This window comes from Danio rerio, chromosome 10 (genome assembly GCF_049306965.1).
Source record: "Danio rerio strain Tuebingen ecotype United States chromosome 10, GRCz12tu, whole genome shotgun sequence".
Taxonomy (NCBI): Eukaryota; Metazoa; Chordata; class Actinopteri; order Cypriniformes; family Danionidae; genus Danio; species Danio rerio.
In genome coordinates, this window is record NC_133185.1 from 22281107 (window position 1) to 22306227 (window position 25121).

A 25121-nucleotide genomic window follows, 5' to 3' on the forward strand; every position below is an offset into this window, starting at 1 on the left:
TAAGTTGGGCAATGGCAGAGAACATTTATATTTCTAGACCATTTTTTATTTATTTTTTATTTTTTTTTTGTGAGATTGTGGCTCAGTGGTTAGCACTGTCACCTCACAGCAAGATCATCGCTGGTTTGAGTCCTGGCTGGATCAGTTTTCATTTCTGTGTGGATGTTCTCCCCATGTTCGCATGAGTTTTCTCCAGGTGCTCTGGTTTCCCCCACAGTCCAAAAACATGCACTATAGGTGAATTAAATTCACTAAACTGGCTGTAGTGGATGTGTGTGAATGAATGTGTATGGATGTTTCCCAGTACCGGGTTGCAGCTGGAAGGGCATCCATTGTCTTAAACATATGCTGAATAAATTGGCGGTTCATTCCGCTGTGACAACCCCTGCAAATACAGGTACTAAGCTGTAGAAGAATGGGGGGAAAAAGTGTTGCATGAAGAACTGTTACAAACAATATTTGTGTTTAATTTAAACAAAGTAAATTTGATAATGTTCAGCTAAATTTGTTTGTTTAAATTCAGCCCAAATAAATTGTTTACAACCACTTAACGTAAAAGAATTGAGTAAATCCAAGGAACCATCTTTGAATAATTTTTTTCAGTACACTTCATGGTTTCATGCCTCCTGTTACATGTATGGCTAAATTGTAAAAAAAAATAAAAAAATTTGACTCAACAAACTTCCGCAACAAACAACAAACTCTAACGCAACTCAACTCAACAAACTCTAACGCAACAAACTTCCGGACATTTTTGTGTTGACTCAACTTTCAACCCAATTACTGCACTTGACTATATTTAAATTGAGGTAATCATCCGGCCATCACTGAAATCAAATGTGATCACCACAAACTGTTAAATAAGTTTAACATGTCAGGATAATATACATTTTAGGAGCTTTGTCTTCAAACTGATCACTTCACATGCTGTTAAAAAGTAAACAACAGAAAAACTAAATGCTAAATTGAATCAACTACTTAAGAGAGGTCAAATAATGAAGAAACCGGTCACTGAAAAAAATATTCAAAGATGAGTCCTTGAATTTACTGATTATTTTAAGTGTAAACAATTTATTTGGGCTGAATTTAAACAAATTAAGTTGAACTTTACTACATTTTATTTGTTTAAATTCAACACAAACAAATGCATACATCAACTGCAGACATCATTTTTTTCAGTGCACCTGAGAATTATTTTTTATCAAAATCAGAGGTAAATTATCCATTGCGGTTCTCATAGTGGCTGTTAAGTGAAGCAAAATGCTACAGAAAAAAGAAAAACTAAATATTGATAAAAACCATTTTGATATTATTCAAAGCACAACAGAAACCTGTTTTCTGTTCATTTTTAGTTGAAGTAATGTCTGGCCACTTGGTATTTGATTTAGAGTGGCAAATCTGCTTTACCATTATACAACGTTTTTTTTTTTTAGATACCTCTTGTTGCTGATTCCTGGTTGGACACTTCGTTGACTCTTTGCCTCAGATTTGTGGACTGCATTCCTAATGTGAATCTCCTGTTCCAGCGCTGAAGATCTGGAGACTAGAGTTTATTGAAGGTTGAGATGATTTGTGTGCTTCTCAAGCTTTTGGAAGTAGTTTCATCACAAGATGGAGACACTGTGGGATGCACTACAAATGTCGGTATCAGCAGTCAGGTAGGCTGCGGGGTTTAAGAAAAGCTCAACTGCTGCCAATGAAATTTCAAGTTAATCTCCACGCACTTACACCTGAAGAGCGGATACAAGACAGAAGGCAGGCCAGCGTTCTTCAATAGTAGTTTATTATATTCTGCTGCTGTAGCTCATCTGCTTCAAGGTTTGTCGTGTAGTGTGTTTAGAGATTCTCTTCTTCAGATATCAGTTGTTTTGAATAATTCTTATTTTATTAACTATTGTCTTTTCAAGTCAAGTTTATTTGTGTACTGCGTAGTGCTCTTCACAGTAAGTACGGTTTCAATGCAAGTTTACAAAAGGTCTTTATCTTTTATCATCAACAAGGCATTTCCGCTCAAAGAAACTTTTTTAAAATGCTATTTTCTGGAAGTTACAGCCATTCCTTTTACAGAAAAAGACCAGAAGATCTCTGTTGAGCTCAGTTTTTTTTAAGAGAAATACAAGTATCTTACTTTCAGATCTTTATTAATCATCCGTGAGTAAAAGTACATCTTTTAACTAAAGCATCATAGCAAAAAAAAAAAAAAAACAACAACAAAGTAATCGTCTAAATGCAAAGTGAAATGCATTTCATATAATGGTCGGTGAAAAAGGGAGAACACCTATATTGCTACAATCACTTGAAATAAATAAAATGAAACTAATAATATTAATAATCCACCTCACTGCATAAACACTCGTTTTTATCAATGAAAAGTCGAATATAATACTCCACTGTTGGTGACTAAAATAATCTGAGATTTAACAATGTTATACAAACAATTTTATAAATATTTGTAATATTTCATATAAAGCAACACAATCATTGCCTTAAAATGAACAAAAATTAACAGAAGTAATGAATATAAATAATAAATGAAATATTTAAGCTATTTAATTATTTTTTTTTACTTCATGTATTATCCATGACATGCCTTGAACTAAATACTTGCGTTTTAAAAGGCTTTTGATGTTTAATAAGCTCGTCGTTGCGTTTATTGATATTAAAATGTTTTTGCACACGTGAAACGCTTCACTTTGCGTCCACCAGGTGTCACTGTAACACTACTTCACCACTGAGAACTGCATACAGCCTCCGTGTCCAGTTTATAGACATTTTAATGCGATTGGTATTACTAGAAATTTTTTCAATTTATAATAATAAACGCTAAAATGTATCTATTTATCTTTAAACGTAAAATAAAATATTTGCAGTAGTGTAAGTTTGATGTGATAGCAATACTAAACAATATAAATACTTCCTAATGTAATTCGAATCAACACATGGATGTCTGATTATAATTATTGCATTGAAATGTTAAATGTTTGTTTATTTTTTTTTTTACTGTGAACTGTCTCTTTTTTGTTCATCTGTTTTTTTTTTATTGTCAAACTTGTACAATAACAGGGAAATATGACAATTATAATTCGTAACTGTAAATGTCACATACAGAAGGAAAAACAACTAATAATAATAACAGGAAAATAAACCAAAAAAATAAAATAAAATGTTAACGTTAAATGTTTTGTCTCGTGACCCAAAACTCGTTACGTCACTGCTCGGGTAGAGGTTGAGATTCGTCGAGGGAAAATGGCCGCTCATTTCATCTGTTGAAACAGTCGCTACAAAAAAAACTAGTCAAGTGGTAACGTTACTGCTGCTGTTAAACCTTTACTAACAACATGAGCCGTGGTTAGTGAACACTTGGTCAACAAGAATGATTTTAGCTGTAAAAGTTTTCACAGCGTTTTTTTAACTACTTAGTATTTGACTGAGCCTGTTTGCCTTTTTTCAGAGGAATCAACACACGGTAGAGGAGTTTTTTGAAGATGTCTCTTTCTGCATGTTAAGATGAGAAGAATATCCATAAAACATCACAAATAAACTTGCAAGTGATCATATTAACCCTGTAAAGCCAATGAGTTATAGTCAGAAAAAATGTCAGTTTAATGGAAGTTTATAAACTTATTAAGAAAGATTATGTAGGTTTAATGTACTTCACAATTTGTTACATCATCTTTTATTGCTAAATAAGAACATGGGGCTCACTGGCGATAAGGTGAAGCAAAAACAACAGTTTATTCATCTTCAGCAAATAATCAATAGTTCATTGATAAAATAATTTAAGCTAAAGCAGTGCTGAATGATACAACGATGAACAGATAAATGTTCTTTAAAAATCATGGAGGATCATTTTAAGAAATCTTTTTAAAATGAAAGAATTTGTATAATCAATTAAGCCTAAATTATGTCTGTCAGTGTACACATTAAAATATGGATAATACTTTTTCATTATTTTAAAATCAATCTTTTACCTTTAGTAGTTGACTTTAACAGTCAAACAGACTTTAACAGATTCTACTTTTTTAAGTAGAATCGTGGCTCAGAAAAAAAGGCTGAACATGATTTGATTCATTTTGCAATTTCGTTCAACAATTGCTATATAACATGGCCAAAAATAGGATGAAGTTGTTGTTTTTTTGGACAACATAATAGCAATATTTTCATATTTGGTACAATGACGCTGATTTTCAATTACAAGGATTAAAAACATTTGCAACTGTGACATAAAAGAAGAAATTTAATTAGCTTTAAACAAATATGTGGTGCATTTGATTGATAATATAGAACAAAACCAATTTTAACATTTTACTCAAACCCAGAACTAATAAATCCCCCCCAAAATAGGAAATTGTCAAGTGGTTTCTTTTTTCCAGTTTTTTTTATAATGAATGAATGACAAATGGTCCTCAAACGCATGTTTCAGTACATTAAATGTTCATCATTAGATATATTTTTACACAAACCTAAATGATAGTTTAAATATGTTGGGCTTTTATGTTACACCTGGTTATTTACTTACTTCAAATTATAACAAAAAAAGGTAAAATCAGTTTTCTTTTGCACTGTCAAAAATTCTATTATCAATTCGTCTTGACAGCATACTTTAGATCATTACCTATTAAACTAAGTTAATAGTCTTCTAACTTAATTCTATAAGTTGTGCGTTCTGTTTTAAGTCAGTTTAACAAAATATAAGTTCAGTGGACACATAAGGTTAATTTGATTCAGCTTAAAAGTTTAAGGCAACCAGGATTTGTTTTTACAGTGTGGACAAAGCATAACACAATGCAATATGATCATAAATGCAATCAAAAGCCCAATCATGATTTTTACAAGATAATATTTTGATGGGCGTGCAAATCTAAATGGCTTCATTCTAAATTTTGATCATCTTAAAATACCGCTATTTCAGTTCTGAAATATGTATGAGGTCATAAATAATCCGAGGACAGCAGGCATGTAGGTTACGCTCTGTATGTTTTGAGCTTACAGCACCGATGCTGATGGTGGTTTATGGGTTAATCTGCGGGTCATCAGGGTGGTTCTGGGGGTCATCGGGGTCAGAGAGACGCTGGACTGAGGAATTTGTAGGGTTCAGCCTTGTTCACACATTGACCAGAGCATCTTGGGACTCGGAGGTTGAACTGTACTGCGGTGTGAATGAGACTCAGTGGAAACTGCAGATGTCATTTAAAAACACTCCTTCATTTGTAGAAACAGACACATGTGAGATTCAATCAAAGGAGAGGCAAGAGTTGGCGAAGAGGCAATGCCTGTCCTATAATAAAGAGTTTTGCCTTCATAGAAATGACATCGTAGAAGTTTAAATTGCAACATTTCTTAATTTTTTTTTACAATTATTTTTAGAATCAGTTTTTTTATTTTAATACTAAAACAATGCTAATTAAGTAAATTATTATATTATATTATTTTATATTATATTATATTATATTATGTTATACTATTCATTCATTTTCCTTCAGCTTAGTCCTTATCCAGCATACATTTTTTTACACAGCGGATGCCCTTCCAGCTGCAACCCAGTACTGGGAAACATCCATACACACTCATTCACACACAGACACTATGGCCAATTTTGTTTATCTTAGTCTTTGGACTGTGGGGGAAACTGGAGCATCTGGAGAAAACCCTCCCTATTATGGGGAGAACATGCACACTCCAAACAGAAATGCCAACTGAACTGACCCAGATTTAACCTAGTGACTTGATGTGAGGCAACAGTGCTAACCACTGAGCCACCGTGTCACCCCATATTATATTATATTATACTATCTTATATTATATTATATTATTTCTTTTCGACTTAGTCCCTTTGTTAATCTGGGGTCGCCACAGCGGAATGAACCGCCAACTTATCCAGCATTTGTTTTACGCAGCGAATGCTTTTCCAGCCGCAACCCATCACTGGGAAACATCCACACACACACTCATTCACACACACACTCATGTTGATTTTGAATAATTTGAAGTACCAGCAACAACTAAATAAATGTACATCAATCACAGTTGTATAAAAAATTTGAAAATGATAAAAGTTTGTAAATTTAATTCATTCAAACCTTTCGGAGAAATTGAAATGCTATTTTAATAAAACTAAAACAACTTGTTTTTTTATACTGTAAAATTTATTTTATACGCAGGTTTACAATATTTTTTTTTTTAAGTAAATTCAGCAGATCACTTTATTGCCTAAAAACTTGATGTTCAACATTGTAAAAAATCAAGTAAGTCAACTTAGAAGTTACAATGAGTTTAATTATTTATTAACATTAAAACCAACATTTGGCTTTTTATGGCCACAGAAAAAAATATATTTAAATCGTAAAAGTGTCTCAGATTTTTATAGGAATTACTGTGTTTATGTTTAAATAAATGCAGACTTGGTGAACATAACAAATTAAACAACAAAAAAGAGCAAATACTAAAACAATAAGAGAATGCTTTAGTTTAATTTGTTTTAAAGCATTAATATATTTTATAGTTGATTAATTATATAACAAACATTACTGAACAAATAAACATTTGATCCTTCATTCTATGTAAAAAATACATGGTTTTCCTTAAATTTAGTTGACTATAAATAACCTTTTGCCTCTTTTGAACTTAAATAACATTAAACTGACTTAAAACAGCTTGTATAACTTAAAAAATAAATAAGAAACCTGATTACCTTTGTTTAATATGTTATAATTCACATGAAAACGAAGGACGTGTTGATCATATAATTTATTTACAATATATACTGGAATACAAAATATTACTGGAATGTTTCATTCTGAATTTGGGACAAATACAGACAAACCTATAATCATTCATTCATTCATTTTCCATTCAGCTTAGTCCCTTTAATAATCTGGGGTCGCCTCAGCGGAATGAACTGCCAACTTATCCAGCATGTTTTACGCAGCGGATAGCCTTTTAGCTGCAACCCATCACGGGAAAACATCCATACACACTTATTCATACACTACAGCCAACTTAGCTCACCCAATTCACCTGTACCACACGTCTTTGGACTTGTGGGGGAAACCGGAGCACCTGGAGGAAACCTATGCAAACGCGGGGAGAACATGCAAACTCCACACAGAAATGCCTACTGTCCCAGACAGGACTCGAAACAGCTACCTTCTTGCTGTGAGGCGATTGTGCCACCATGCTGCCCAAACCTAATCAGTGGGTTAAAAATGTTTATTGAAGGTTATAACATTTATGGCCACAGGTTTAGTAAAGTAACTAAAGCACTTTTTTAAAAACACTATATAATATTCTGGATTAACCATTCGCACATAAGTCAATTATTTTTTCTGAGAATTGAACATTAACTGACATAAAATCCCCAAATGATAAACAATCCATTTAAATGGTGTGCAAGAGAAAGAAACACAAATGAAACAGTACATTCATTAGCCCCACAGAACTCTTACCTGTTTCATTTCTGCATGAATGACAAGTATGCAGGTTAAAACTGTGCAGACACAAGTTTTAGGCGCAGGTTTGTCTCCTCCTCGACCCTCAGGCTCTCTGGGCTGGTCTGGATCTGCTCTCTGACCTCTGTCTTCATTCCTCAGGTCTTCTGTGAGGAATTCCTCTGAAGTTCACTTAATGGACGCCACCGAGGAGCTGCTGACAAACACATGGTGCGCAGAGGACTCACAGCGCTTAAACTACAAGGTTATGGTTGATGCATGTGGACACACTGTAAACACATATTTGTGGTTGACTTAAAAGATTAAGTTGAATCAAAGTAACCTTACAAGTTGTTTTAACTTAAATTGTAGTAATCAGACCTACAGCAGCATGCATGATAATAAAAGAGCATGGTCACTTATTATATATATATATATATATATATATATATATATATATATATATATATATATATATATATATAACCGTTCAACAGTTTGGGATCAGTTTTTTTTTTAAAGAAAGCTGTTCTGTTCATCAAGGCGGCATTTAATAAATATAAATTTTTTTTTGTTAATTAACATTTTAAATAACTGCTTTCTTATTGTATGTAGTTTCAAATGAAATTATTACTCTAGTCATTATTGCTTTATTGCCATTAATAATAATATTAATAATAATAATTAACATCAGACTGATTTGTAAATGATCATGTGACTGAATACTGGAGTAATGACGCTGGAAATTCATCTTTAAAATCACTGAAATAAATTATTAAATGATAAACCACTTTTAAACATTTTCAAAAGTTATATTATAGTGCAATAACATTTCACAGTTTTACAAACTACTGTATTTTTGATTTAATAAATGCAGCCTTGGTGAGCAGGAGAAGCTTATTTAAAAAATCATGAATAATTTATCATGTTTTTGAGAATTTTAGCTGATGTAATTTATCAGCATTTCAGAAGTTTGTGAAATGTTTAATTAACTCAAATTCACAGTTCAAAGTTCTTGGATGGTTGTGCATTTGGCAGTTTGAGCTATTATTTAGTTTCTCTAATGAAAGTAATTTACACTGCAAAATTCATTACAAGCTGTTAAAGACAAACGAGGATTTTTGAGAGAAAAATTAAGAAACGATTAAAATGATTGAAATATTGCAACACCTTTATAATTATTATAGATAACATTTAATGGGGTATATCATCATTTCATGATGTGTTATGAAAATGAATAATAAGGAAAACTTATAACTGAATCAAATGTTTTAACTGAATTATTTTTTTAGAAACAAAAGGTTGTTTTAAATAAATGCTGTCCTGCTTTATTAAAGAGCTTATGTTAAGATTATTTATTAAAGAAAAATGTAAAAGATCAAGTTTGAGACACAGAAAACAAAGTGTGTCTGTTTGTTTGATAATTTATTTATTTAGATACACTGAAATTTAAAAAAATATTATTATAAAAATATAAATGGGCTATATGCACAGCTAGTGTTTTTCAGGCAGTGATAAACTACTGGTGAAAGCTTAATGTGGCTGTTTTGAATTTCATAAGGTTTCTTTTTGATGTTGTAATGTAATTATAGTACACCAGGTAAATAGACATAAGCATCCATTTGGTTGTTAAAGCGTAAAAAAAATGAAAGACCGTTTAAACGTAGGTGCTGTCATTAGCAGCAGGCTAGTGCAGAAATTCCATTGAAAATACTGGTGTAAAATTAATTTCTATATTTTAAAGACATTGGGCTCTATTTTGACGGTCCATGCGCAAAGCGCAAAACGCAGGGCGCGATTGCTTTCAGGGCGTGTCAGGACGCGTTTTTGCTAATTTAAGGACGGGAAATCTGCCTTGCGCCAAGGCGCATGGTCTAAAAGGGTGGAGTTTATTTTCTTAATGAGTTATAGGTGTGTTTTAAGAATCTCCCATTCCCTTTAAGAGTCAGCTGCGTCGCGCCAAGAGCTCATTCGCTTTTTACAGGACGCAAAGTAAGTCTAAGTGGAAAAAATGAGCATTTCACAAGCAAACAGTTAACAGTTAACAGTTTTTAACAGAAAACTGTTAAACAGAGCATCTACTGCGTGAGAATGAGAGATAATGGATCACTTTCACTTTTGCTATTGGATAGGGAAACCTTTACGCACAGACATCAATTAGTCTCTAAATAAATACTTTTGTTGGTTAAGCGCAAATATTCATTTCAAAACTATTTCTAAATTCAGTTCTAATTTCCAGCAAATGAATAAATGAATAATAATAACAAAATGTGCTCAAAAACCTGAGTTATATCCTAAAACACATGCTGTGCCCCATATGGTCTAAAACCTGACAGGTGGGCAAATCTAAGCTTGTTTTTAATAAAACAAATATACATATGGATATAATAAATAATACTGCTAATAATAATAACATTATACAAAAGCAAATTGTTATGAATGAACTGAAAAAGCCTCCCGAGATGAAGAAGACATAAAAGCAGTGATTTTTCATATTTATGTAGGCTAGAAAATAATATGTTTTGTAATATTTTAATCCTTTATATTTATATGCTATATCTATTCTTATTATATCCTATATATATCCTTAATATTTACATTTTTTCATATGTAAAGATATTTGCCTATTGCTCTCTTGTGCGTATTAAGCAGTGCGTAAGCGAGGCGCAACTCTGCGCCGGAGTTTAGACCGGGTTAGTTTTGGTCTAATGAAAAATCTATTATAGCTTTTCAAAATAGCGACGCGCCAGCGGTCCGCCTCAGAACGCCTTTCTTTTTAGACTAGACCGCCTATGGGCGCACAAATGAGCGCTAATGCATTTGCTATTTAAACAGCGTAGCACAACGCCTCAAAACGACTCTTGCGCCAAGCTGAAACTACCAAAAGACTACTGCGTCACTCCTTGCGCCACACTGCGCCGGGTGTATGATAGGGCCCATAGTCTGGAAAAATATAATTTAATGCAGGAATTCTCGTTTGGTCTGACACACTTAATTCTTGTATCTCAGCCAGGCAGTGAAGATCATGAAGGAATGAGATCTTGAATGCAGCGATTTTACCGGAAGCTCTGGGGCTGGCTGACTGAAATTAAAAGTCAGTGTGCATATACCCCATTGTAAAAATTTCTCTGATATTTACAGTAATTTCTGTGTTCATGTTTGAATAAATACAGCTTTGGTGAACATAAATTAAATAACATAAAAAGAGTGAATAATAAAACAATAAAAAATTATTTATTTGTTTTAAGGCATTAATATGCTTATAGTTAATTAATTAAATACCAAGCATTACTAAACAAAAAAACGCTTGATCTGTTTTGTTTTTCTTTTTTTCCAATTCCTTCATTCTGTGTAAAACAATACATGGTTTACATAGTTGAATCCAAATACCCTTATGCCTCATTCGAACTTAAATAACATTAAACTGATCTAAAAACAGTTTGTAAATCTCAAAAAAGCTTTGTTTAATATGTTATAATTAACATAAAAACAAATGACTTTGATCATGTAATCTTGTTTACAATGTTAAGAAAATAAATTGCTAGAATGTTTCATCCTGAATTTGGGATAAATGATCAAACCTACTCAGAACTTTTATTGAAGATGAAAACATTTAACTGTGCATATTTGAGCTACATTTGGGTTAAAACAATTTAGTGTTCAAACGCCTCAACCATCTGATTATTTCATAGGATTGTTTGTATTTTATCTGTCTGTTTGGTGTTAGAATATTACACCAACATTTGTCGATTGCTTTAGGAATGAACAGTGTGAGTGTTAAAAGGCAGAGTGAGCCGAATGAATGTTCACACCTCCAGTCCAGAATGCTGGAATCCCCCTGCAGAAAAAGCTGATGTTTGGTGTCACGTTCAGCCCAAAAACCTCCTCTCCGCCTCCCACACAGCTGGAATGCTGGACATGAGCTGACAACAGCCGCTCCAGAAGCACAGGTGAACAGAGCACACACAAACTTACACTGCTCATCCATTACAATAACAATCACAAACTTTTTTTATGCCTAAAATGTCATGTTTAAATATGCAAATGAAACGTTTTAATTAAATATGAACTTATTTGCATATACAGTTGTAGTCAGAAATATTAGCCAGCCTTTGAATTATTTTTTCTTTTTTAAATATTTCCCAAAAGATGTTTAACAGAGCAAGGAAATTTTCACAGTATGTCTGATAATATTTTTTTTCTTTTGGAGAAAGTCTTATTTGTTTACTTTTGCCTAGAATAAAAGCAGCTTTTATTTTTTTAAAAAACGTTTTAAGGTCAATATTATTAGCCCCTTTAAGCTATATTTTTTTCGATAGTCTACAGAACAAACATTTGATATACAAAAACTTGCCTAATTACCCAAACCTGCCTAGTTAACTTAATTAACCTAGTTAAGCCTTTAAATGTCACTTTAAGCTGTATAGAAATGTCTTGAAAAATAGTCAAATATTATTTACTGTCATCATGACAAAGATTAAATAAATCAGTAATTAGAAACGAGTTATTAAAACTATTATGATTAGAAATGTGCAAAAAAAATTTCTCTCCATTAAATGGCAATTAGGGGGCTAAAAATTCAGGAGGGCTAATAATTCTGACTTTAACTGTATTTCTAGTAAAACTAGCATTTCCAAATGTTTTGGTATTAATTTTTTTTTTTTTTTGGACATATTAGACTCAACGTTTTTTGTTATTTATAGAGAGAAGATTTTGGAAATCTCTATTTATCACTGCATAATTCAGAAATACTGATTAGAAAATAAAAGACATTTTATACTTCTTTTGTACAATAAAATATTGTCTACATTTAAGAGATTTAAATATGGATATACCCATGTTTAAATACCTCCAAAATACAGATATGAAAAAACTGTGAAGTGTGGTGTAAAAGTGCAGCTGAAGTGGAGATTTATTGCAGGAGAAAAAAGAGAACAACATTTAAATTTACAGACATAAACCACTGACATGTAACAGAAGAAACATTGTTCATTCAAATCTGAATATAAATATAGCAACAAAAAAAAGCATAACTTTGGATGAAGTCAGAATCAAAAATTTTTTTTTTACATATTAAGGTCAAAGTTGTAAGCAGCAGATTTTGGCAATGTTGTTTCATCACTGTATATAATCAAGCAAATTATATATGAACATATTCCTGAAATGAAAAAAAAACTGTGACATTTGGTGTATGAATGGGCTGCTGAATTGGAGATTTAGTGCAGGAGAAGAGCAAAGTCAGATTTATATAAATAATAATTGAAACACAGAGACAAACAGATAAAGTGCAACAAAAGAAGCAATTGAACGTGTGTTTCAGGTGTTTTCTGTACATGAAAATGAAAAAAGCATTTATGAAAATCAAAAATAGCTCAGAATCTCAGATTTGACAGATGCCTGAAAAAACAATGTTTTTGCCTGCAGTGTTTTGCATTAGGTGAAACAGGGGGAGGGGAAGAGAGACAGAGAGAGGCGTCCCGATAAACTGGAGGTGGACTCTTAACTCCATAAACATAGATGCAGAACCTCAAAGCGGTTCGCATCCCGTTCGCAACACCACCCACTGTGATGCCGAGACCAGAAGCACATCCATTACCCTTCTGTTCAGCTTAAGGAAATTATCAATGAGTGTCTGTCAGCGGCGTTCAGAGGGAGAGAGAGAAAGAGAGAGGAAAAGAGAGAGAGAGGGCAGCAGGGAAAGGTGAAAGGCCAGAGGAAGTAGGGAGGAACATTTTTGGAGGAAGGGAATCGGGGAAAAGAAAGAACAATCACAAAACTCCGTACCTCCCATCCAGGTCTGAAAGGTTTCTCTGTTTGCAACAAATGCTTCAGGTAAAAAAGCGAGCAGGAAGCCTTTCAATTAATTAAAGGATGGGATGGAGATTTGTATGAACATTCAGAATGTTTTACAACGTAAAAAAGATTCTTTTAGGGGAAAAAAACTTGAGGGAAAATGTTTTTTTTTTTTAAATCCTTTCTACTTTAGTTATTTGGTTGTAAATGCTTTTAAAGAAAATCTGAAATACCTAAACCAAGAATGTAGCATAACAAGATGAAAGGGGCTTTTAAAACATTAAAACAATTATAAAAAGAAAAACATACATTTTAAGCCTGATTTGCCAAAGACACCCAATGTCTTTTATACTAAAATGCTGTATAGTGTATGTACAAAGAAATCTGATTCAGACTAAACAGGAAACAAGACTGAACGATTCAATTAAAATGAATCTTTACACTTTGCTGCTATCTTTCAAAACAAAGTAAGTGTGGTGTTTGATTTTTACACAGATTTATTAGTTACATTGAACGATGGTAGAACAATATTTCACCTGTTACACATTTCTATGTACAATAAACACTTTTGTACATTTAACTTCATGTAAACACCAAACAAAACATCTCATGCATGTCTTCCTGAACTAGCAAGAATTATTAAATTCATTTCATGCCATAAAAAACTTTTAAATTGAACTTTCAAATACTAAAAGCACAACTGTGTTCCTTAATGTTCTCCCTCTTTATAATTATGACATCTTGAAATTATTAGATAAATAAACAATTACATTTTGCCTGGGAAGCAGATTTTTTTAACTAAATCTAAATGTACATTTCCATATTCACAAATCTATTGGAATCAGTGCAGTTAATTACATGCAAAAGGTTTATCTAACATATAATTGTTTCCATAATTTCTGTGCACATCTTTTGTTACTAGTTACAATTTTATAATCATTGTAGAGCTACAAATAATTATTACTGATTATCAGATTATGTGAGGCGTCTGTCACGCTGTAAAATCAATTACTAAAAGCGTAAAATCGATGAAATCCATCACAAATAATTAGATATGTCTGTATAAAGTTTCTAAATCATTCCTTCAGCTTTAATATGACTAATTCAAATATTTCAGATTGAGAACAGTACACAACATCTATACATTTATTCAAGTCTTTTAGAAACATTCAGTTAACTAAAACTAAAAAAAGTAACTGGAAAAGTAATTTTTCTTCCAAACTGTGCTCATTTAATGTATTCAAATGCATTTCATTCAACACAAATGTAAAAAAAAATGTTTACATAATTCTTGCTTTAGAAAAATGATTTATTTGTGCTTTCTAAAAGAGTTAAAATGATTAAAAAAAACATTTCCATCAACCTTCATAATAACAAATACAATCATGCATTTTGTAAGCTCTTTCAGAGTTGCATATGAAAATAAACTCTTTGTTTAATTGTTTTGATTAATGTAGAAATGTTCATTTTTCTTGGTGAAATTATTTAAAAAGGAGCAACCATTGAAATTTTCTGTGCATGTTTTTTAACCCTTGAACAGCGTGACATGATAACCTTACAACCTTTAAACAAAATACACCTACAGAACATGAATTCAAATGATTTACAGAACTCCGCGTATACGACTTTTAAAAGCATGTAAGACTAGCCGAAAAGCCGCTGATAATAATTAATTTTTAACATGAACACGATTAGCAAATGGTGGATCTGGAGTTAGTTACAAGCGAAAGACCGAGTCAGGACGTCCCTGCTAGTTTCACCCGCAGCCTGTTGAATGCATTGGCCACATCAAACACTTTTAAGCGCACAATCAGATCCCTTCAGATTGGGGGACAGAGAGAGGGAAGGGAGGGAAATGGGCCCTTTCTCACCAAACAATACCATTATTTCAGCTCCCTTGGCCAAGAATGCCACATTTCACAGCCCACTACCCTCCTCCAGATGTCAATCAAAGCTCACTGGCCACTCAGGCTCCGCCTATAATCTGCCAAAGTCCAGCCCACCAATGTTGCTCATCCCATAAAATCTATACCATAGTATGTTTTCAGTTGTAAATGAAAAAATGTCAATAAAAACAGGTTTAGTTGTTAGACTTCAGAATGTTGTATTGATTTAGTGTTGCTTGTTTGTGTGAAATCGGTTGCTGAAGAAAAGTTAATGTGAATTTAGAAGTTTTTTTTTTATGCAAATAGAATTTAAAAAAAATTAATTATACAATCAATACAGGTCCAGGTTACTGCTGGTGTTTGCACCAAATCAAACTTACAAAGGGCAATTTATAAACAAAATTAAATGCAATCAACGTGTACTGTTTCAACTAACTTCTGTCAAAATTAATTGTGAGAATCTCAACCTATGTCAGGATATTAATCAATTAAAATGTTGTATAAATATATATCATTAAAGGAATATAATGATTAATAGAGGTGGCTCAAAAAGAACAAAACGAGAAAGGTATGAGGAAATTCAATTAATGACTGTTTGCAATACTGTGTAATTTTGGGTCTATTTAATAAAACGTAAATGTACAAATAGAATCAAAACAATTAATGTGTCAATGTTATGTAAAAATCATGTGAAAAGAAGAGATAAGGAAAAGAAGATGAAGTTGAAGTAATAAACTAATGATGTGTGTGATAATGGGCTGGGGAAAATTATAAGATCGTGCTTCATCCCGCTCTATTTTGTTTAAATAATTGTTTTGTGTATGATTTTTCTGTTCGAACTGAATAAATCAAATCAAATTGTCAGAATATGGGTGAAGCAATGTTCACATGTCATTTACCATTAACAGTTATACAGAGAGACTACTTATCAAAATCTAAATCAACACAGTTAACTTATGAAGACATTTAAAAGTGATCGTACAAAAGTTTATTGCATTTCAGATTTTTTAAAAGTTCTTGCTAATGAGTGGGTAAAACCTAGTTATGGTTATTATATAGGCATATATATATATGAGAAAAAAATGCACTTTTTGTGTGACATTAGACAATCTAATGCATTATATCAGATCTGCAACTCTGTATGTTAAGCAGAGCATTAACACATCCTCACAAATGTGAATGTTTCTTAAAAACACTGGCTACGTAAAAGCATGTAAAATATGTCAAATAATTATATGAAAGTAATTAAAAATCTATAAAATAGTAAAAGCTCTATAACAATGTAAAAGCTCTATGTAAAATACATTAAACTCATCTCCTTCATGTCCTAAAGTTTTGCACTAAATCTGCAAACAATCCAATAGAATAATAAAACCAAACGGAAATGAGAAATGTTTATCATCGATAATCATCCAGCGGACAAGCGTAATCAGTGCTGTCGCCTGTGATGTTGAGCGCTGATGGCAAATTTGTGAATGAGACAGTTCGTCGCGTATTTGTTGCTCAATTAAAGTATGCAGCGGCGCTATCGGTTTGCCGTCCAATCACCGCGCGAGTCAGAGCGCCAAGGAGCTACGCATTCAGCCAATGGCGAGTCGCACGGCACAGACTAGCGCAGCAGCTCACCAGTCAGCGCCGCGCATGCAAATGAGGCATTTGCTCCGGCTGGATCTGAATGTCAACTAGTCAAAGATGGAGTCTGACGCTGGAAGGCCGTGAGGCCGCGAGTCTCTACATTTGCTCATTTATTTCGCAGAGTCGCGCGGTGAGATTTTAACTTAGCGCTCTTTAAAACCGACAGTTTTATTACGTTTACCGTTTGAAAAAGGACCGAAGATGAAGGCGTCCAGGTTTTGCACATTTTTCCTCAACTTTTCTTCTTCTCTCACTCTCCCTCTTTTCTCTGACGGAGTGTCCCTCCCTTGGTTCGCTGCCATTCATGAATTTGGGGGTTCACTGTGTGCTCTTCATGTTTTCGGGACGATTGGGCGGGAATGGCGGGGTCTGTAGGGCGCAAAGGAGAGTTTGGATGGATGGGACCAATCCACTCGCCTCATTTTCATGCGCATCAGGACCGTGTGTCAGGCATCAACCCGCGGGTACGAGAGCCTCTCAGTGCTGAGCTGTGTTTGTGTTTGAGAAAGCAGACGAGGATCAACCAATTGTCGCCTTTTAAATCTACGCGCTGATAATGTGCTCAGGTACGAATGACCCTTTAAACGGTAAATGTAAACACGCTGCCGTTATTATCTGTAATTTCGTTTGTGTGCTGAAGTTAAGTTGGGATTTTGATGCTTTACATTTAATGCGAATCAAAACAAACACGTGAGTGTGGTTAGTTCGGCTTACTTTTATGTAGTTAACTGATTTATAACGCGTGCGATGTGAATATCAATAATCGCAGAATTAATGAAGAGTCGATTGTAATTCGGGAAGTTTGTTATGGTTAGCAACAAGTCTGAAAATGTTCATGCAAATTATGCTACGTGTTAAAAGCTGTCAAAGCTCACACGCGTTATAAAAGGTTCATAAAGTCGTATGATTTCCAAAGCTGACAGTGTTTCCACTGCATTGGAAAACCAAATATTAGGGAAATTTAAAATAGGTTTACAAGCCTGGAAAAGCTGTGAACTTTTGGGGAGTCAGTATACATTGTAATTATGTTTAACTGTAAAACTCGCTTTCAGTTCTAAAAGATGCTTTGTAAGCTTAGTTTTGGCGTATTTGTATTTATTTTCAGTCCTGAATCAGTCGTCATAAAATGCAGGAATTAACATAGATAATTCATAGATATAAACTGAGAAAGTGTTGGAGCACTTCAATTAAAATTGTCATTTAACGTTATTATTTTTAGTTTAGTTTTTTACTTTGGTTTGATTTCACTGAATCTTACGCAACTATCAGTGTTTCAACTTAAACGAAAACACATTCCAGCTGTTTCTGAAGATCTGACATTTTATCATGTCACATGTGGATGCATGAAGTTAAATCAGAGACATCTGTTTGAGAAGTTAGCTTGTTATATCATTATATATTACAGTTATTTTCAAGCTTTAATAAAGTGTTTTTATTGTAAAGCAGAGCCCCTCAGGATCCATAAATGAAGTGAAAACTTTGCTTTTCCTTACCATTTGCTTTCTCAAACGTTCTGGTTAAATCTGTTAATCTGCTATTGCAGTCATTTAGTTAGAGTTCAATGCATTAATCATTTTGTTTTTGAAGTCATGATTTAACTAATTAACGTAAGCTGCTCTTTTCCTTGATTTTTCAACCAAATGTGCATAATAATCAATTAAAGACTGTAGAAATCAAATGCAATGGTAAAGCATGATGAGGGAGAGGTCTGTACGGTGATATTGACCATGTTTTGTCCATTGCCCTTTTTCTGTTGTACTACTGGCCAATCAGAAGAGCAGTGCAATATTAAAAGGGCATTGGCTGATAGAACAGAGTCCTTCACCTCTCACCCTCTCCTGCTCTGACATTATTTAACATGTGCAGCGACACACGCCTGCAAAGCTGGACAACCGTCAAAGTCACTCGCTGCATGTGCAAAATCCACTGCAAACTGTCAATGTTTGACAAACTGTCCTTTTCATCAAAGTATTGATTTTGATAATTGCTTGATTTAGCAGAAATGCACAGTTATTTGTATTGTCATAAAATGTTTACTGTTATTTTGGGGGGAGTTTAAGAGTCAAAGTTTAGGTTGTTTTGCTTGCATTTTGTTTAATTTAGTATTAAGTAAATAATATAAAAGTAAAAATATTTTTAAAATTTGTTTCTGGTTATTGAGGTGGCATTTTATTCATCAATGATATCAATAAATAATATTTTTTTCAATTAAATAAGTAATATTGCTTTAGATAAGGCAGATAATCATTTTTTAAGTATTAGTAATATTTGTTAAATAACTGAACAATAGCTGAAAAAAACTAATTTATTTGATCATATCAGTTTACAATAGTTTACATTGTGCAAAGGCATATTGCTACATGCAGCATGTCAATAACACTGTAAATTATTAGATAAATGTAATTATTTGTATATATTAATTATTATTTAATAATAATTATTATAATTTTATGTGTGGTAGCATTTTATTTTGTTATAATAATTATAATTGATTGCATTAGGCCTATTGCTAAATATGCAATATTGTAAATTATACTCATTATAAAATATTAATATTTAAAATGTGTTAGAATATTGCAATTTGCCTCAAAGTTGTTTTTTATGTATTGTAATTTTTTTGAATATAGTTGTATAGAATGTAACTGGTAACGGTAGGAAATTGTTAATATTACTTGTTTTTTATTTGTTATGGTGTATATATATATTTTACTTATATATATATATATATATATATATATATATATATATATATATATATATAAGTAATAGAAGGCCAGCAGTCATTGGCCAAAGAAGATGGCTGTCTCTGTCCGCGTGCTGATGTGCTGAGGTCAGCTGCTCTGACGATGTTGCACTACTGTACCATCCATTCTAGCAGTGCAATAGTATTGTCATAGCATTTAGCCTCTGATATGCTCAACGCACACAGGAACGCTGGGAAACAAGTGGCTGCTCACACAGGTCATCGCATTACATTAACCTCCAACTGTAACCTAATGCACATAAATCAAATAAAAGCGCTCTTTTAGCCTAAAACCCGAGTTCAGGCATCCTTTATTTCCTCTTTTGCCTTAGAAGTCGTCCATGCATTAGGCTCAGTGTGAAGCTAAAGGGGCGAATTAAAGGTGCTCTGGTCGGACCCTCCTTGTCACAGGTTAGCAGGGGGAAGGGAATGTTTTCAGTGGAATGCAGGGAGTCCAGTTGTGAATTCGGGGTGGGGGAGGGTCAGGAGAGGCCCGCCACTGCTAAACGTGTCTCTCGGCATTGCTGAAACAGTCCTTAACATAACTGCGCCAATCCACCCTATAGACTCTGAATCACGCATACCAGGCCTGTATACGAGAGCCGTCTCTACTTGCCCTTGTCTTTACTAACACACTCTTGTTGACTTTCTGAGGTTGCATAGGTTACTCTTATCATATATTCACAGTAAACATACATGTTATGATCGTAAACGTGTCGTTATCTGATGCTTATTGATAAGAAATGGCTTTGAAAGTCGCTTTTGCACCAAGGCAGTGGCGCAGTTTTAGGATTACGCCTTGGGTTAAATGTTAACCCTGTTTATCTCTCGGGTGGGAAACTCTCAGCACCTCAACTGTTTCAGTAATGTATGCGACTTGTCGGGGCACGTTTGCAAAGGCTGCTGGGAAATGGTGGAATGTGAGGAATGGGAGATGATATGTGTCTGTGAGACACGCCACTACTGGGTGCTTTCGCTTCTTTCATAAGAAGATTGCTCAAGAATATGCTTGTCTTTAATTTGATGTGGGTTTTTTAAATATGGTGGAAAAATTACTTGTTTTTATACCAGTTACACCTTTACTGTAAAAAAAATTAAATACTGGATTTATCCAACCCAAATTTGGGGCAATTATGGACAAACCCAAACATTGGCACACAAATTCAATGGGTGTACTGTGTAGTTAGTTAATTGCACATAGTGTTTGTGCTTATTGAGTTCAACAAGAGTCAAAAACCATTTCAATGAAACTGTTACAAGTGCTTAATCGACTCACCTCGTCTTCCAGGTCTGAGGATTGTCAAACTTGCAGACATGAATCTATTTGTTGGATTTCTGGTGTCTTCTATGGGTTTTTCCACACAATAATGATAATCCAGTTATAGTTCACTCACCCGGCTGTTGTTTCTGTTTTGCTGTCCTGCCACTAAATTTGACTGCATGTGGATAGTGTGTGTGCAAATGGCTATGGTCATTTCTGATGATGAAAATTACACCACACGAACACTGCGTGAATCATTACAAATCACAAACCGTTGAAGACTATTTCAAGCTTCTTAAAGAACGCTTTCACATGTCAGATTTCGTATTGTCCAAGGGATTACTGTGCACACTTTTCTTCATTGAAGGGATTGTTCACTCAAAAATGAAAGTTTCCTCATCCTCAAGTGGTTCCAACACTTTGTTTATTTATTCTGTTAACCACTAATAAAGATATTTTGAAGAAATCTGATATCCTAACAACTGACTTCTATTGTAGGAGAAACAAATACCATAGATGTCAATGGTTATGAGTTTCCAACAGTCTTCACAATATTTTTTTTGTGTGTTTATTAAAAAAGAAAGTCAAACAGGAACATGAGAGCTAAAAAGTAGGGTAGGGAGGCAATGAGCCATTCAATTCATTTTTATCTATAGGTTGTAGTAAAGTTCTCGCATAGCTCGAATAGATATGTTTTTAGCTGCTGTTAGAATGTTACCAATGAAACGGCTGTCTGTATGAAATTGGAAAAATTGTTCCACCAGTGAGGAACAGTGAGGGAAAAAGTTCTGGAAAGTGGTTGAGAGTTTTTTTAATCATGGTACCACAAGGCAGTGCTTACTTACCAACTGAAGCCTTCTGAAGGGGGTGTAGACTTGAGGAAGCACATGCAAGTAGGAGGGTGAAGAGCCTCTGGCTGTTCTGTATGCAGGCATCAATGATTTAAACTCTATACGAGCTGCGAATGGTGTCCAGCACAGGCAGAAGAAGAAAGCTGTGACCTGGGTTCTCTTGGACTCATCGAAGAACATGCTGCAGCTTTTGGATCATTTGTCGTGGTTTAAAGGGCAGTTCACACCATGGACATTTTATATAACAAAATTTGTCCACAACAGCAAATGATAAAGATCTGTTTGTTTTTGGTTTATGCTTCTTTAACAGATGTCCTCGCATCAGACCAATTTAAAAAAAGCGTTCAATTAAGCAATTGCAGACAGTGTATGGAATAAAAACAACACTGACTATTTTGCCTCGGCATTCTCAAAGGAGGTGATGCCAAAACTAACCATGGATACCTGAGGCCTTGTGTGAGCCCTTTATTATTTAATCAATTCTGACTGGATATCAGTGTTTTACTGTTCATAAGCTGGACAAAAGAATTCTGAAAGTGATCCCACTGATATTGTTTCTCTACATCTTTATCATTATAGCTGTGTTCTCAGCTCTGCTGTTGTTTACATTCAGATCATTTTTAGAATGATGTCTTTATCGTTATTTATTATTACTTTTATTATGCTGCAAGGTGTGAATGGCCCTTAAGGGGGCATGGTTGGAGTCTTGCCAAGAAATCCCCAGCGTTTAGACAATAGGTTGTGCAGCATGCTCTGTGAGGAGAATCCTTAAATCAGTCAAATTTAACACCAGCTCACCAATACTGAAAGAATGATGCCTGCAAAATTGTTGCAAATAATTTATTTGTGTTTAATTTACAGAAACAAATTAAATTGAGAAATGTTCAACTTATATTTAATTGTTTAAATTCAGCCCAAATGAATTGTTTACAACCACTTAACTTAAAGAAGATTTAGTAAATTCAAGGAATCATCTGTGAATCATTGTATTTCTGTGAAGCAACATGAACAATGCCTAGAAGTTCAAAATCCTTACAAAGTGTGCAGTTGTACGTTTCTTCACTGAGCTGAAAATCTCAATAGACTATTAAGATGGCAGATGGCTAAAAAGCAGCATGTATTCTGTTGCAACAAATTCAAGAGGTATATTTACTAAAATGTTTTTTTTCTGGGCAAGTATAAATAAACCGCAGCACTAGTGTACACACTGTTGTGCATAAGGAAATTCTAGCTTGTTTTTTTTACCTCACCTATACTTGAACACTTTTAAAAATGTAATGCTTGTTGCTTTTAACTGTGTTTGACACGGAAGAGTTTGAAGATTTTTATTTTGTGGTTTCTTTCATTTTTGTGGTCCAAAAAAAAAACTTTTTTGTTTGTTTGAACTATCCCTATGTGAACTATAACACTACATTGTTATCAGTGATGTAAGAATTTCAAAGCAAACGCAGATGTGGTTTGCTGGATTTGTTTGAATTTGAGTCTGTTACATTGAACCCAATTAGCTTCAAAGGGCAATCAATCCATACTAAAGGTTTAGCACAGGAATAGCAGGAGCAACACTTCAGGCCTAACACACTAGGATGTTTTTCAAGAAAACAATTACATTCACAATAACACTTGATCTTCTGTTGGAGAGCTGTAGTTTTACTAAACTCACTGCAGGGAAAAATGTAAGGTTGTGCTTCAAAATGGATCAAAAATTAAAGCAAATTTGTAATTAATTTTATGAATTTCATTGTATCTTGTTTAGCTTTTTTTATTGTTTGTTTTTGCAACTCCTGTTTCCTAAAACATTGTGCAGTATTAAACCCTAATTCTTGTGGTTTTAAATAAACAAATAAGTTTGCTGCCAAATGCTAGTTTGAAGATATTGGCAGTCATGTGAAGAAAACTGTTTGAAAAGATTTTTTAAACTAGTGTGTGGCTCATCATATCAGATGCAGTGTAAAAAATGCAGAGATCCACACAACTCATTTATGTCGTCTCAACACAAATCCATTAAGTTAACGTAACACTTTTAACAAATTTGTGTTTAAGTTGTCCCAATGAAATCTCAAGAACTGTTGTTTCAGCTCATTTTAAATAAGTAGTTTGAACAAGTGTAAAAAAAGTTTGTATTTGAGTGTGTTTGACCTTGACAAATGCAGTCAACTTATAATGCGAGTACAAATAAGTAAAAGATTTTCCTGCAAGAAATGTTTTACCTAAACATGCAGTTCGGGATTAAATGATACATTGATTTTATAAAACAAGCTTGTAATTAAAACATTATGGTTCTAATGACAGGCCCGTAGCCAGCCTGGTGAAAGGGTTGGTTCTTTTTTTTCTCAAATAGTGGACGTTTTTGCAGTGATTCACCTCATTTTCTATTTAATGAGATTTCAACCTGAATGTAGGTGACATTTTAAGCACTATTTTTAGCTGAATTAGCTTGTTGGATTGTCGTCATCACCAAACCTTTTGATGTACCAAAATATTTCCTAAATATTTAGAATAAAGAAATATGACAAACATGTGTTTTTAATATAGAAATGTATTACACATCATCAGGAAACAGTTTTAAAATGAAAAACTGTAACCTAGTGTAATTTATGAAGCAAATTACAACCTGGTCAGCACATTCAACTTTCCTCAGTCAGAGTTTGGCCATTTGAATTATAAAAAACTGAAACATTTTAATATTAATTTAGAGCTTCACAATTTTTGTAGCCTCTCTTGTAAAAGTGCTTCACACTTATTTTATTGGTCATGGTTTCTTTCAAAAATAAGGCCCAAGATTGGTAGAATATAAGTAACTTGTCAAGCGTTTTCTCTTTTTAAAAACAATACAGTCGCGAAATGTGACTTTATTTATATCAGATGTTTTTTTGCACACCTGGAAATAGAACTCTTATAATTAACAATGAAAAATAATTTTACTGGGTAACTATAAAATCACACCAGGATTCAGCTTGGTCCTAAAGCCTTTTTCGATGGGTTATTTTAACTATTTATGATGGCATAGCAGTCAAGACAGGACAAATGAGCGTATGGGACAAATTCTGGACCTGAGGGGTGGTCACATTTTTTGTATAGTTTTGTTAAAGGTTAAGGCCTGTTTACTTAAACATTGACTACTACCACCCACACACAACATTAACATACAAACCATTCCGACTTTAGTGAAAACTGCCACACATGTTTGTTTTACTTTGGTGAAATCTGGACTAAATGCTTCGTTTCCAATAACGCTTTTTTAAAATAAGTTTTAGCAAATTAAGCTTGAAGATCATGATGACGTAGCCTATGTAAAAGAAACACTTGCACGTGTGCTGCGGCTACTGCACACTAATTTAAGTAATCTGGGCAACCTGCTGATCATTTAATGCAGGCTATTTAATCGATATCTAAGCATTATTGTCCATACTCATTAAGGGTATTTTATTGTGGAAAACAGGCCAGAGATGATCAACACAACGGAAATCAAGAACAGCGCGAGATCTGACTGAACCAAAACAATCAGCAGAGGTAGGCCAATATAAA

General features: G+C 33.6%; 1 long non-coding RNA gene and 2 other non-coding genes across 5 annotated transcripts; all 3 read left to right on the plus strand.

Moving 5' to 3' along the window:
* Positions 1-3221: 3221 nt before the first annotated feature.
* Positions 3222-15666, plus strand: LOC141376340 (uncharacterized). 3 transcript variants are annotated; one of them, XR_012386203.1, is made up of 5 exons: positions 3222-3348; positions 3452-3565; positions 7590-7692; positions 11187-11377; positions 12852-15666. It is a non-coding gene; the product is annotated as an uncharacterized lncRNA (long non-coding RNA). The 3 variants fall into 3 exon arrangements; XR_012386202.1 differs by having other exon boundaries at positions 3452-3544; XR_012386204.1 differs by having other exon boundaries at positions 3452-3544; positions 7590-7658.
* Positions 15667-18440: 2774 nt separating this feature from the next.
* mir130c-1 (microRNA 130c-1) lies at positions 18441-18581 on the plus strand. The gene has a single exon (NR_030078.1). It is a non-coding gene; the product is annotated as a microRNA 130c-1 (primary transcript).
* Positions 18582-19567: 986 nt separating this feature from the next.
* mir301c (microRNA 301c) lies at positions 19568-19650 on the plus strand. The gene has a single exon (NR_030127.1). It is a non-coding gene; the product is annotated as a microRNA 301c (primary transcript).
* The last annotated feature ends 5471 nt before the right edge of the window (positions 19651-25121 follow it).